At 37.3% G+C, this 13,478-nt stretch overlaps 1 protein-coding gene across 2 annotated transcripts in view; it reads right to left on the bottom strand.

The window, feature by feature from the left end:
- DLC1 (DLC1 Rho GTPase activating protein) overlaps positions 1-12,845 on the bottom strand; it is a 242,579-nt gene extending 229,734 nt beyond the window's left edge. Inside the window, exon 1 of one of the 2 annotated variants that reach the window (XM_075091412.1) lies at positions 12,610-12,845. The gene's annotated coding sequence lies outside the window, so the exon portion shown is untranslated. Of the gene's footprint in view, positions 1-11,533; positions 12,190-12,609 lie in introns of those variants that run through there. The other variant, XM_075091411.1, reaches the window with a different exon arrangement.
- Between the last annotated feature and the right edge of the window lie 633 nt (positions 12,846-13,478).

The following is a 13,478-nucleotide window of genomic DNA, read 5'->3' as shown; positions in this document are numbered from 1 at the left end:
TACCCTTTGGATTTCGCTGACATGGAGGCTCACCTTGTCTGCAGTTTCTATATAAACAGCCTTTGTAGTGCATAGGTATAGACCATTCTAAACCCTGATGTCCTAGAATAAAAATATAAGGGTTATTTGTTTAGGGTGTTAATCTAGTGAATACTAGATGCATTTTCCCTGATTTCTTTTATAGATAAGAAGTGATCATACAGGATCAAAAACTGTTTGAACTAATAACTCTTTTGAAAATATTTACAACTTTATTCTAAAAATCTGAAAAGACATAGTACTTTTAAGACAAGTGTGTCTTTGGAATGAAATCAGAAAACAGTTGAAATAATTCATATAAATTTTAACAGTAAGGTTTGCATGTATATGCATGTGATGCACTTACAAATGTGAAAAGAGGTAAGTAATATAACTATTGCTGATTTTTGTACAGATAAACACAAACATAGCCCAGTAACGTCTTTTCACACAGTAGCTGTCCTTTTCTTTGAGGATATACCATCTGTTTGTTTTCAGCCATGAACTAGTGCGCAGAAGTAGAAGTACAGTCTTTGTATAGCAGTGAAACATGGTAAGTAAGCGATACTTTAGTGAAATCCATAACCCAAGTCCTGCTGGCTCCAACAGAAGAGTTGGGGCTTCTGTGAAAGTATGCAATGCATACCGGATATTCCCATTTTTCAAGAAAAGCTAAGGAAGTCCTGACTACACTAAGACAAACAGGTATATTAAACCAGACTGACTCACATTCATTGTATATATGTTTCTGCTTTAAAAATTATTTTTAAATGACTCAAATCAATGCAATCCGTATAACTACAGACATAGCAGAGCTTACTTGACACTGATCACCTAAATATTTTATCTTCTATGTCATTCTTCAGGCCTTTCAAGACAAAAAGTATTAGAAGTGAAGTGAATGAGAAAAAAATAACTCCTAATCCCTCTCTTTCCTTACACTTTTTTTGTTGATGGATTTTTATCCTGAGAAAGTAATACTAGCAGGAGTGTTGGATACATAACATTTAGGATCATAGCTTGTCTCTTAATAGAAGTTGCTGTCAGCTGTGAAATAATTAATACAAATTCCGCTAACAGTTTAACTCAGCTATAACTACCTGAATGGGAATTTTTCTGTGGCTTAATACTCTGGTCATACAACACCAGACAGGTAGGGAGAGTTTCTGAATGTATTTGTAATACAGTCTTAGGTGGATAAGAACTGAATGATACATTATATTATTTAGGATTACTAAAAGCTGTAGGCTAAATTTTTGATATTACTGTAATACAACAAGCACCAATCCCAAAAGTTTTCTAAAAGAAGGAACATGCATAACAGCTATGGACAAAATATAGCTATTTTATTTTACAGAAAAGTATGTACCTTTTTTTTATTGAAATATTTCTATGCAACATGAGAGTGTGACATTCTACCACATGAACCATAATAAAAAGTGCTTTCTGGAATTATTCTTGGTCCTCGTTTTTCTGGTAAAATACTTCAAAATAATAGGCAATATTAAAAAAAAAACTTATGAAACACTCTCAAACACTAGTATTGGAACGATATTCTTTGTGCCTTCAATACACACCAGAAAGTTGCACTGCATTGGACAGCATGACTTTGGTATCAGTATTTATTACAGAAGTATGAACTAAACACAAACACAAACATTCTTACCACCACGTACCCTATAATATAAGATTTTAAAAATAGACTGTTGCAATGCACCACCAATTGCTGGTCAGCTGTAGATCAAGTAAAAAAATGGCAACAGATAATAACCCTCAGGTATGTCCGAGGAACTAACTTATATTGCAATGTCAATTAGGTTTTAGGACAAGAAAATAAAGTCATCAGTAACCAACTGGTAGAATTGAACAATACTCAAATGAGAAATTGCTGAACTCGTGACTCTGAAAGTTCCCCAAAGTTACCCTCTGTGTACATGGAACAAAAGGGGACAATTATGATGCCTGCAAGGCAGAGAGGGGAAATCTGGGGAGCTGCATCAGGTATGTTCTTCCAAGCTAATGGCAAATGCCTTTGGATCCAGAGACAGATTTTACTTGAGGAGAGAGATGCACAGTGACAGAAGGGATCCTGACGAGGACTTGGAGTAGGTGTGGGAAGTACAGCCTTTCTGGGGTAAGAGAGAGACTCTTTTTCCAATCTTTTTCTTGATGATCATGAAAGAGAAGAGCAAGCAGAAGGGATTTTTGGCCCCCATCTCCTTACTAAGCCCCATGGGTGGTATCTCCGCACAATAAGAGGTCTGAAGGAACAGGGGGAATTGCACACTCATCCTTGGGGTGCTGCAAGCAATGATGGGATGTACCAAAATCTGGTTTTAAAGAAAAAAATATTAAGTAAAGATGGCTTGGTCCTGAACTATATACTTGCAAGTCCGATCTCCATATGCAGTAAATTGGATTAAAATCTTATGAAGAATGCAAATAAAAAAAAAAAAAAAAAAACACAACAGAAAAAACCCAAAAAGGAAACAGAAAACCAACAGTGAGGTTTTTCTTTTTAATAAAGAGGGATATTATTAATAGATTTACAAAGGCAGCTGTTAGAACCCATGCTTTTTTATGTTATTCAGAAGGAGAGAAGCAGTGAAATGACACAGTTTGTTGGTGGTACAGAGGGACCCAATTGCAGAGGGGAGCTAGGAGATAAATGCATATGAAATTCCCTGTCAATAAATATAATGGTATGCAGTTATAAAAAATAATTCTAACTATAAGTGTATAATAAAAGCTTCTATGATACCTGCTACCAATCGAGAAAAAAAAACCCAAACCAAGAATCAGGGTGGCTGGTAATCTGGAACTGAATTTCAAGCTCAGAGAAAATTAAAAAGTATGTAGCACAGTAGGCAAAAGACAGTCTGAGCATACAGTGGCATAATAATATTTTCTAAATTCTGTTTATGCCATGAACTGAAAACTGTATGCAGTTATGGTCATTTCGTCTCAGAAAAAGAAATGGAGCGGGAAAAGCTATAGCAAAAAACAATAAAAAGAATGAAAAGTATGGTTTAGCTTCTGTCTGAAGAGTTATTTTCTTTTCTCCATTACAGATTCTGACATATGTCAGATATGCTCATTATTGTTTACTGTCAGTGAAAATGTGTAATACTGTTAAGGTTGTTAACATCCTTTCTTTAAAAGACATTTAACATGTTACAAAAATTGTGATACTGTACAGTCGTACATCAGACGTCCAAAACTATAATGTTAAGTTGGCAAGTTGTTCATTCAAAGACATCCAAAGTGTTGCTTGTTATGTGAAAACATTATTGGTTCCTAAGATATGAGCCCAAACTTTCTCAATATGCCTTAGTTTATTGTTAGAAAACATAAACCAGCATGGAGTTGTTTTACTTTCTGTTCCTCCTCAAAAAGTATCTGCATTATCGGTGGTCATTATCATACGAAGAAGGGCATTTACTTGTAGCCAACATGTGATTACAGTGGGTTTTATCTTGGTTGCTTTTGTATTTGGTTCATTTCCAGTGCTGAGCCTCAGATCAGTTGAGCCTCTTCCTCAAGGATGAGAAAGGGGAAATGACAGGATCCAAACTGATCCAGAGTTATCCAGGCTCACTTAAGATCTATATTATTTACACCCAATTTAATTATCAAATAAAAACCAATTTAAAGACAATTTTAAATACCTGACTTTATATTTTTGTACTATTTGGCATTGACGAATAGCCAATAAAACAGATAAATACTATTTTTTTACAATACTTATAGTATATTACATTACTGTAATTTCATTAATGGCGTTTTAATACATTAATGATCAGCATTAAATTCTTTTTAGCTGTTATGATCATCCATCATCTTCACCACAGCTTCCTTCCAGAGTTACAACAGCTATTGGAGTTATAACTGTCAGTAGAAAAAGAGATGCTTCAAGCCAAAAAGCATTTCTAGCATAGATTTTTTAGAAGAAAAACAGAGCCATGTTATCTAGCAATCCTGATCTGTAGGTCTCTGCTGGTCTTCAAAATTTAGTAGTCTGAAAGATATTATACCATCTTGATTCCAACATAATATAAATTGCTTATTTCTTTGGAATGAAGAAAAGTAATCTGAAGTGTAAAGGTTTAGACTGTTCTTTTTGCATAGGATTTTCTTTCCTTAATGGATTTTTTTCCCTTTTCCAAAATGGAGGTCTTCCATATGGAAATTTCATTGCCCTTCCAATCCTCTCACAAAATTTCTTCTGATGTCCATCCCCAGTGAACAGAAAAAAACCCCATAGTTGGCAGATTCCTTACACCTCCTTTCTCCCTCTCCCTTAACCGGAAGCACCTTGAAAATAAAACATGAAATAAGAAAAGTCCATCCCATAGGACATGGCAACCCAGAAAATTGAGGCTATTATTTCTGGTCCTGATTTAGGATAATTTTTTCCCAAACATCTTTTTTTTTCCCCACCCACCCCCTCCCAGGATGGAAGAAATTCCATTTTCTAGCCAACTCTAATGAAAAACTAATTTTCTAGTTACAGGAGGACCTTTTGAAAACAGTATAAATTAACCAGATTGTATTCCTGATGCCTCTTAGATTTAAGGTTCTAATAGAGTGTTTCCATTTAAAGAAAAGTTGCTGGTGCTTGTTATAGCCATGAGCTATGAAATCTGAGGCACTGTGGACAGTGACTTTTGGCAACCAGTCTGAATAGTACAGAACTACTGAATAGTAGGGTGCATGTTTTCATTCCTGGTGTAGACAGGACTAAAAAGTATTTTTGACATTATTATGCATATACCTTGTACATAAATAGCTAAAAATTACTTTGTCCCATTGATAAAAACAAATACTTTAGCATCAAGAGTCTAGAGAGAATGACTACTGAGATGGCTGTGTTCTTTTCGTGGGAATGAACCATTAACAGTATCATTTGAAATCCCATTTCAATGCACCTGTAAAAAAGTACTGTGAGCAAACTGAGCAAGTATTTCTGGAATGTAACTGAAGATGTGAAAAACAAAAATTAATCAAAATGGCTGCTGTACTAGGTATTCTTTTGAAAATAGAGAGGGAAATAACATCTAATGCACACTAAGTGTTTTGTAAATGCACTGGAGGACCTAATTAAGTCCACTTCCTTCAAGGAAGGGAATGTAAAAATTTAATTTATTTCCCAGGCTGGTGAAATTATGGGGAAAAAAGTCTGCATCAGAACAAAACCTTGCAATTGACTATTTTTCATTATAATATTTTAATTTCAGTATTCAGGAAGCTTATCTTTCAAAGGATGTGTGTACAACGTGTTTGCATCTCACCTCTTTATCCCCTTTCTCTCTGCCTCTATAATATTCATGATGTGAATATGACTGCTATAGTCACAGTCAACAGACCTTCTCCACAGTATTTTCCAGAGATACCTCAATTCCAAACTCATCAGCTGGTCTGCCAATTTTATCATAGAATCACAGAATCAATAAGGTTGGAAAAGACCTCTAAGATCAAGTCCAACCATCAACCCATCACCATCATGCCCCGAAGTTCCACATCTACAAATTTTTGAACCCTTCCAGGGATGGTGACTCCACCGTCTCTCTGGGCAGCCTGTTCCAATGTTTAACCATTATTTTGGTGAAGAAATTCTTCCTAAAATCCAATCTAAACCTCCCTGGTGCAACTTGAGGCAATTTCCTCTTGTCCCATCGCTTGTTACTTGGGAGGAGAGACCAACAGCCACCTCACTACAACCTCCTTTCAGGTTGTTGTAGAGAGCGATAAGATCTCCCCTTGGCCTCCTCTTCTCCATGCTAATCAACCCTGGTTCCCTCAACCTCTCCTTGTAAGACCTGATCTCCAGACCCTTCACCAGCTTCGTTGCCCTTCTGTGGACACACTCCAGCACCTCAATGTCCTTCTTGTACTGAGGGGCCCAAAACTGAACACAACATTCAAGGTGCAGCCTCACCAGTGCCGAGTACAAGGGCACGATCACTTCCCTGCTCCTGCTGGCCACACTATTCCTGATACAAGCCAGGATGCTGTTGGCCTTCTTGGCCACCTGGACACACTCCTGACTCATGTTCAGCCGGCTGTCAACCAACACCCCCAGGTCTTTTTCCTCCAGGCAGCTCTCCAGCCCCTCCTCCCCAAGCCCGTATCTTTGCATGGGGTTGTTGTGACCAAAGTACAGGACCCGGCACTTGGCCTTGTTGAACTTTATACAATTGACCTTAGCCCATCCATCCAGCCTGTCCAGGTCCCTCTGCAGAGCCTTCCTACCCTCGAGCAGATCAACACTCTCACCCACTTTGGTGTCATCTGCAAACTTGCTGAGAGCATGTTCAATCCCCTCACCCAGATCATTGATAAAGACATTAAACAGAACTGGCCCTAACACTGAGCCCTGGGGAACCCCACCTGTGACCAGCTGCCAACTGGATTTAGCTCCGTTCACCACAACATGACCATCCAAGCCAGTTTTTCACCCAGCGAAGAGTGCACCTGTCTAAGTTATGAGCTGCCAGCATCTCTAGGAGAATGCTGTGGGAAACCGTGTCAAAAATACTGAGGGCTTCTTATGAAGATACTTTCCTATTCAGCATCTGTAGCCTGCCTGGAAAGACATACCCAGCCCTAGAAATTACTGTTTTTGAGTACATGAGTACAGGAAACAAAAAATAGATTACTCTTGAGCTCATGTAAATATCTTCCCTCGATTTGAAAAGAAATTCAGGTCTATTTCCTTTACCAGCTACCAATTCTCACATGACACAAACCAGGTTGTGGTTTTTTTTTTTTTGTGTGTGTGTTTTTTTTTTTTTTTGTTTTGTTTGTTTTGGTTTTTTTAATCTTTCACTATATATCCTATTAAGCTGACAGTGACTCAAGCTTTGGAGTTGCCAGGAAGGCACTGACATCTCCTACACATAGGTATTTAACAGAACTAAAATATAGATTTGTTTTTGCACATGGAATTCTCCAAGTCCAGCTTCTCTGGTGGAGGGTACAACCCTTTGAGGCCATCCTTTCAGCAAAACCTTCACGTTTTAGTGCATTATTATTGAGAGCTGCCACCTCTCTCTGGTAAAACAGCATTATCCAAAGATAAACAATTCAAGCAAAATGAAGAGGGTTATCTGCCATTTACCTCTGGACAAAAAAGTGTGTAATGAATCTAACAGTACAGCTTCCAGTGCTTTGAGGCCCTCAGGGCTGCTCAGAAGTGGAGGGTTAAATGTTCTAGACTGAACCAGTGAATCTAAAGGAAGTCTTCCTTGCCTATTACATGTGTGTCTTGCAGGAGAAAATTAATGAGGAGAAGAAAAAAAACTTCATATTTTGTGACAGTCTTAGAAAAGATGTTAATAAGGCAAAATTAAGCTTGTTGGATGCTCTGTAATAAGTTGCGGTAATACAGCTGTAATAATGTAACCCCAGCTGCTATGGCTAGGCAAATTTCTCACTGGTTCATCTTGCCTCTTCCATTTTCTCTTAGCTCCCTTAGCAGAACAACACTTCACAACAATCCTCCATACTACTTTAGATTTTCCTCACTTCTCAGTCTAATGAAATTTCCTTTTTGAATTTCACCACTGACTCCCCTTTAATCGAAGTGAAATTTTGGATCATGAGGCAAACTTTCCACAAGTACAGTGACATTCAAGTTAGAACATTTACTTATTCTAGCACTGAGGAGTACTTGTCGTGGTTGAGATCTAGTGCAACAGACTGTAGGAAACTCTCACTGATAAGACATGGTACCTACCCTGGAACGCCTAGAGCTGATGAAGAGTGAGGTAAAGGGTGGAGAACCACTAGAGATTAAGAGGTAAAAGTAGTTGTTTACTAACTTTCCTAAAGTTCAAGGGCATTTAATCTAAACTTACTGAATTTTGACACAAGGTATGATAAAAGAGCTGACAGGAAATACCATGAATCAGAGTAAGAAAGAGAAGAGCCTAGAGGGAAGTGAAAACAAGAAGAAAAGAGTACATTGTACCAGTTAAATGATTTTAATGCAGACACATGCAGCCTAAGGCAAACCTCTGTATTTGTGTTCAGTGGCTGATGTACAATATGCCAGAGATAAAACTCCAAGCATTTCTAATTTCAACATAAGCAATTTTCCTCATTCAAGAGAAACAAGTAATTATGGTAATAGTGGATTTGAAATTCTCTACCAACAGATTGTTTTTAAAGTAAGTAGTTTCTAAAAGCATCAACAAATATCTATGGTGAAATATAGGCAGAAGTCAGCAGCCCAAAAACATATTCAGATTTAATATCAGTAATTATTTCCATAAAAATAGTATTCACAATCTTACTATACATAGGATTTACATGAGAAAAGTCTATATAAATATGGTTTGGGGTATAATTTGTATATATATACAAACACACTTCTGTATGTGTACATGTAATATACCTATATATACACACAGACACGTAAAAAATACACCTGTGTATACAGGCAAGCTTAAAGTCCTTACTAAGTGTCCACATGGTTCATCATCTCTGGAGATATTTAAAACGTGAGTCGGCAATGCCCTGAGCAACCTGATCTAGTTGGCCCTGCTTTGAGTGAGAGGTTGACCAGAGACTTCCAGAGGCTCCTTCCTGTTAGGAAGGAAATTAAGATCCAGCCCTTCCAGATCTAGCCCTTCCATATACACTATTTCAATTGCTCTTATGCCTATGTTACTCCATTTTTAAAGTAATATGAATACCAACATAAACAACACCTTTCAGCTTTTCCTCCGGACAGACAAAGAACAGAAAATGAATTCAGATGATAAAAAGAAAAAAGAAGCACACTCTAAAATGTATCTCTTTTCTGACAAAAGAGAAAACTGTTCATAAGTTCTCTTCCTCCTGCTACTGCCCTCCTCAGGGAAGATTTATATGAAAGAAGGTACATTTCAGCAATAATATTCATGTTAAGAACAACAGAAAAAATATAATATAAAATTCAGCTTAACACTTCTGACAGTTAAAAAAATTGAAATTAATTAACTTTTAAGACCTATGAAAAAGCCAAAATGGGCATCCTTCTATTGTTCCACCACCTAAAGAATAATTCTAAAAACAATTTTAAGCTCAGCAATTTAAAAGACTTACTATAAAACTTGCCTATTTAAAAACTGCCTACCTAAGCTGTTATTTTTGCTTTTAATTTTCTTTTGGGAGGGAATACATTTTGCTTTGTGTTAGAGGTCTTCATGAATTAGGCCCAAATGTACAGACTTATTTTGTTCAAGTGCTCTGATCATGGAATTTAACGTGGAGGTCAACAGGTACAACGGTCAAAAGAAAATAAGTTTGCAGGCACATAAATTTATGGTGAACGAAAGTTATATGAAAAATTTTTATTACATGAAAGTAACCACTTGCATTAATTTTTCTCAAGGCTGCAGACATTAATTCATGTGCTTAATTGTTCAAAGGAGTAATCTAATATTGCTACTTGGGCTATCTTCTTGTTTCAAACTACGAACGTTAACATTTCTGAAGGAGCAGAGCAAGGTCAAAAACTTTAGGTGTTAATTTTTCATGTCATTATTGCTATATATCTATGAAATAATTTTTAGGGTTTATTTAGACGGTGAGCTTTCTGTCAATTCTTTTTCTTGAACAGGAATATCTTGAAAAACAAAACCAAGATAGAATTCTAGGGAAGTTAGAATAAGTAGAACCAGGAGTTGAACAGTGGTTTATCTTCAGGACTTTTAAATAAAGATTCTAAATTAAAAGGCAGGCAGCTCTCTGTGTTACATTTTCTTATAGCCTATAAGAAAATTCACAGTTAAATCAGAAAATACTTTCTGGGTTCTATTCTGTTGTCTACCCTATACTTCAACTGTCTCAGGTGTCAAGTATTTTCACCTGCAGGTGAGGTCAGATGAGGTCATTATATTCTTTAAAACCCAGAAGATAGTGCTGCAGAAGAAGGCATAACTTGATATGGAATAATTATTTTTATTATTTTGTATTTTCTCTTCTGTTTAACTAGAGTAGTCGCTAATATGAAGTACACACACACATACTTGCAGGAGCAAGTATGGGAATAGAGTGCAATAAAAGCCACTAACGCTGAATCCCTTGAGACATCAAAGTTCCAGCACAAATTTCATGGGAGTGACGCAGAGACTCAGCCGTTCAGATTCCTCCCAATTTCTCAGTCCCACCACCCATCTACCACAGCTCTCCCAGCTCAGGGCACTGAACTGGAGAAGGCTTGTCTATAGGCAAATGTGCGAATGTGACTTTAAAATTCACCCCAGGATATACCCAGGAGAAAGTTGCTGCCTACCAGTTGTTCCCTGTCCCCTTCAGACCCATGCCCTTCACAACCCAGAGCCTCTTCTGACCACCATGAACAACTTTCTTCCACCTGAATGGCAGTAAAGTGTGCAATTCTCAATCTATTGCAGAGGAGATATTTGACCCCATTCTGGACTATTTACTGGTCCTTTACATCCTTTTATGCCACAAAGTTGTTTCATGACTTACCAATCATTTTGAAAAAATATTCAGTAAAAACACAGTTAAAAACTTCTTGAAATATATGAACAGATGACTCCTGTTTAGTTACCGATCTGGCCAACAACTATATGGAGCCTTAATGATGTACGTAAGAAAGAAAGAATCTCTCATATTACTTATAGGCAGAAACTGCCCTTTTAGATTTTCAAAAAGACGAAGGATACTGTACAGATTGTTATGAAAAATGCTTCTGATGTAATAATTAAATCATGCCTTTACACAAAATAGCAGCAGCTCCATTCATGCATCAGTTAAAGATAATATCCTGAATTTTCCCCAACCTCCTTAAAAGCAGATTCTTGTTACTTTTAATAGCTAAACATTTACTAGGTTAAGAAAAAGGCTGAGTAAATTCATACATCTTCACTGAAAATTATAGTCAGCTGACATTTACTTAATCTTGCTTTCCCTCTTCTAAATGCTAGCACAGCACACCCTAAACTGCGTATCTAATCATAGGTTACTAAAAATAACCTAATATAGCTAATGCCAAGAAATAAACCTTGGAATTTCAGATTTAGCATGTACATATTTAAGACTGTATTGTCCATTATACCACAAATTTCATCTAGGACTGAGAAAAGGCTAGAAACCAAGCCCAGCAGAGGTATAACTGATATATCTACATAAAACACCCATCATCATCATTGCTGTTGGAGGTGAGGGAAGGGGAGGGGAGGGGAGGGGAGGGAAGGTGGGGGGAGAGAAAAAAACATAGCCCTAAATGCCCTACCTGTTGGCAAATGAGGTAAAAAAAAAAGAAATCGTTCACACATCTAGTTTCCCTCTTTAACGTCCATTAAAAAACATGCAAGCAAGACCATGCAGCTCTGTTTATATATGAATGCAAATAACCAAAGTTCAGCATATCAAGCATACTTTTAAAAGGTGAAGAAAAAAGCACGATAAGATTTTTTTATAGATCTGGTGCATTTTGATAAACAGAAATGGCACCGTCTACAACTAAATGTATATTTTTAATTATTATAATTTTTTTTACCTCCAGTTTTAGCGCTGAGATCCTGAATGCAGAAAACTTCAGTGCTGGATACTGCTTGTTTCTTTGCTGATTTCTTTTCTTTCCTTTTTTCTTTCTTTTTTTTTTTTTTTTTTAAATTTTTTGGTAGAGTACAGAAAGATTCCAAGACACCCTTACGTAGATGAAGAGAATCTGGAGTTCAGACATGACCTCCCTAAAATCTTTGGTCAATAAGAGGAGAAAAAAAACCCACCAGAATGAAGGAGCAAACAAACAAACAAAAGAGCCCAGTCCCAGTTAGCTCCTGCTAGCATAAAAGTTCAGATTTCGCTACTGAGATCATTGCTCTATTCTAAGCAGTTTTGCTCTATGTGTGATTCTAACAAAAACACCCTCTGCAGCTGGAGGGAGCCTTAACTAAGCATGAGCCTGTCAAGCTTTTCCCAGTGACTTCTGTCTACTAAATTCAGACTGATGTTTTGTGAAAGGGGCCTCAACAACCAGGCCCAGATTGCCTGAAAAGTATTTCCTGCCTTTGAGAGAGAGGGAGAGAGAGACAGGGAGCGAGCCTGGCTGCCTGCGCCAGGGAGAGGAGAGCGCACAGAGAGGGGGGGAGAAGAAAAAAGACAAGACTGAGCATTTCAAGACATTCAGCTTAATACACTGCTGGGCTGTTTCTGTCAAAGGGGTAGATCTGTGCTACAGTTACATAACGTAAAATTGTTTTCAAACCCCTCCCTTCTGTTTTTTTGGGTTTTTTTTTGTTTTTTTTTCAAGAATGTTTTATACCGCTTTAATGTTCATGCAAAGATAACAGTTATCCAGAGCAAGAGGAGAACGTCTCCGAAATGCCCGATCTTTGGCACCAGGTAGTGAGAAACAGGCAGAGAACAACATAGTCTAAACTCAATTAACACATCACATTTACAAAGGGTGTAGTGCTATTCTGACGAGCAAATATACACTGTTAGGTAGATACCGTTTACACACGTATACAGAAATTATATTCCTACTCAAGAGAATAAGCCAGATCTGAGCAAATGAACACTACGGTTTAAACACAGTCATATTGCAGGCAGTGCTATATGTTGCTTTACCTCTTCTGAGAATCCTCCAGAGTCACACAAATCCAGCTCTGCAAAAGCAAAAGGACAGACTCCATCTTGATCATATTAGTATTTTGCTGACATAAAACACTTGTAACTACTTTGTTCCAGTTTGACAGGGTGCCTGAATCACATCTCCAGAGTAATCCACAGCATCTACATCCTTTGCTCTATACAAATTTAGTGAATATCATCTGTTTATCTTTTCTGCTTTCTTCTGCCTCCTCTGAATGACTTCCTCTTAGCTGTTCCAGCCTGAGAACTTGGATTACCATTTGGTTTTGATTAAAACCAGACGGACAGCTCTAGAAGTTTGAGGGTAAGCTAATGGAAATGACTAGTATGGCTTTAATTAGTGTATCAATTAATAATAAATGTTAACTATTCATATAACATATTCTACTGATAAACACATGCAAAAACCCCTCTTTGGTCAGTGATCTCATAGTTAAGTGAAATAATTGACTCAATTTTTATTTCACTTAATTCATTGTGAATCATAATGGTAATGACCACGTATGATTTCCAAACTACAGGGTGAAACCAACTCTTTTTTTCCTTTTCTTTAGAAAAAGAAAGCAGCATTGTTGTTAAGTTTAACCATCTTCCCAGGTGGGTCAGCCATACATCATTTACCTCTGATGACCCCTTCAGCTGGTGTAAACCTTCTTTATTAATTATTGCTCTGAATAAATGATTTTACCATTACTGATCATGTTATTGATTGGAATCTTTGCCTTTTGGCTCACCTTCAGAGGGAGCTAAAGAGGTAAGACACTGCATACGCTACCCTACACAAAATAGCGCCTGGATATTTAGTGACAAGAAAGTCTCCGTTCAGCAGGCCTGCCACAACTGGG

Source organism: Phalacrocorax aristotelis, chromosome 4 (genome assembly GCF_949628215.1).
Source record: "Phalacrocorax aristotelis chromosome 4, bGulAri2.1, whole genome shotgun sequence".
Lineage (NCBI taxonomy): Eukaryota > Metazoa > Chordata > Aves > Suliformes > Phalacrocoracidae > Phalacrocorax > Phalacrocorax aristotelis.
The sequence above is the reverse complement of the archived record's forward strand: the minus strand, read 5'-3'. Positions and strand labels throughout refer to the sequence as shown.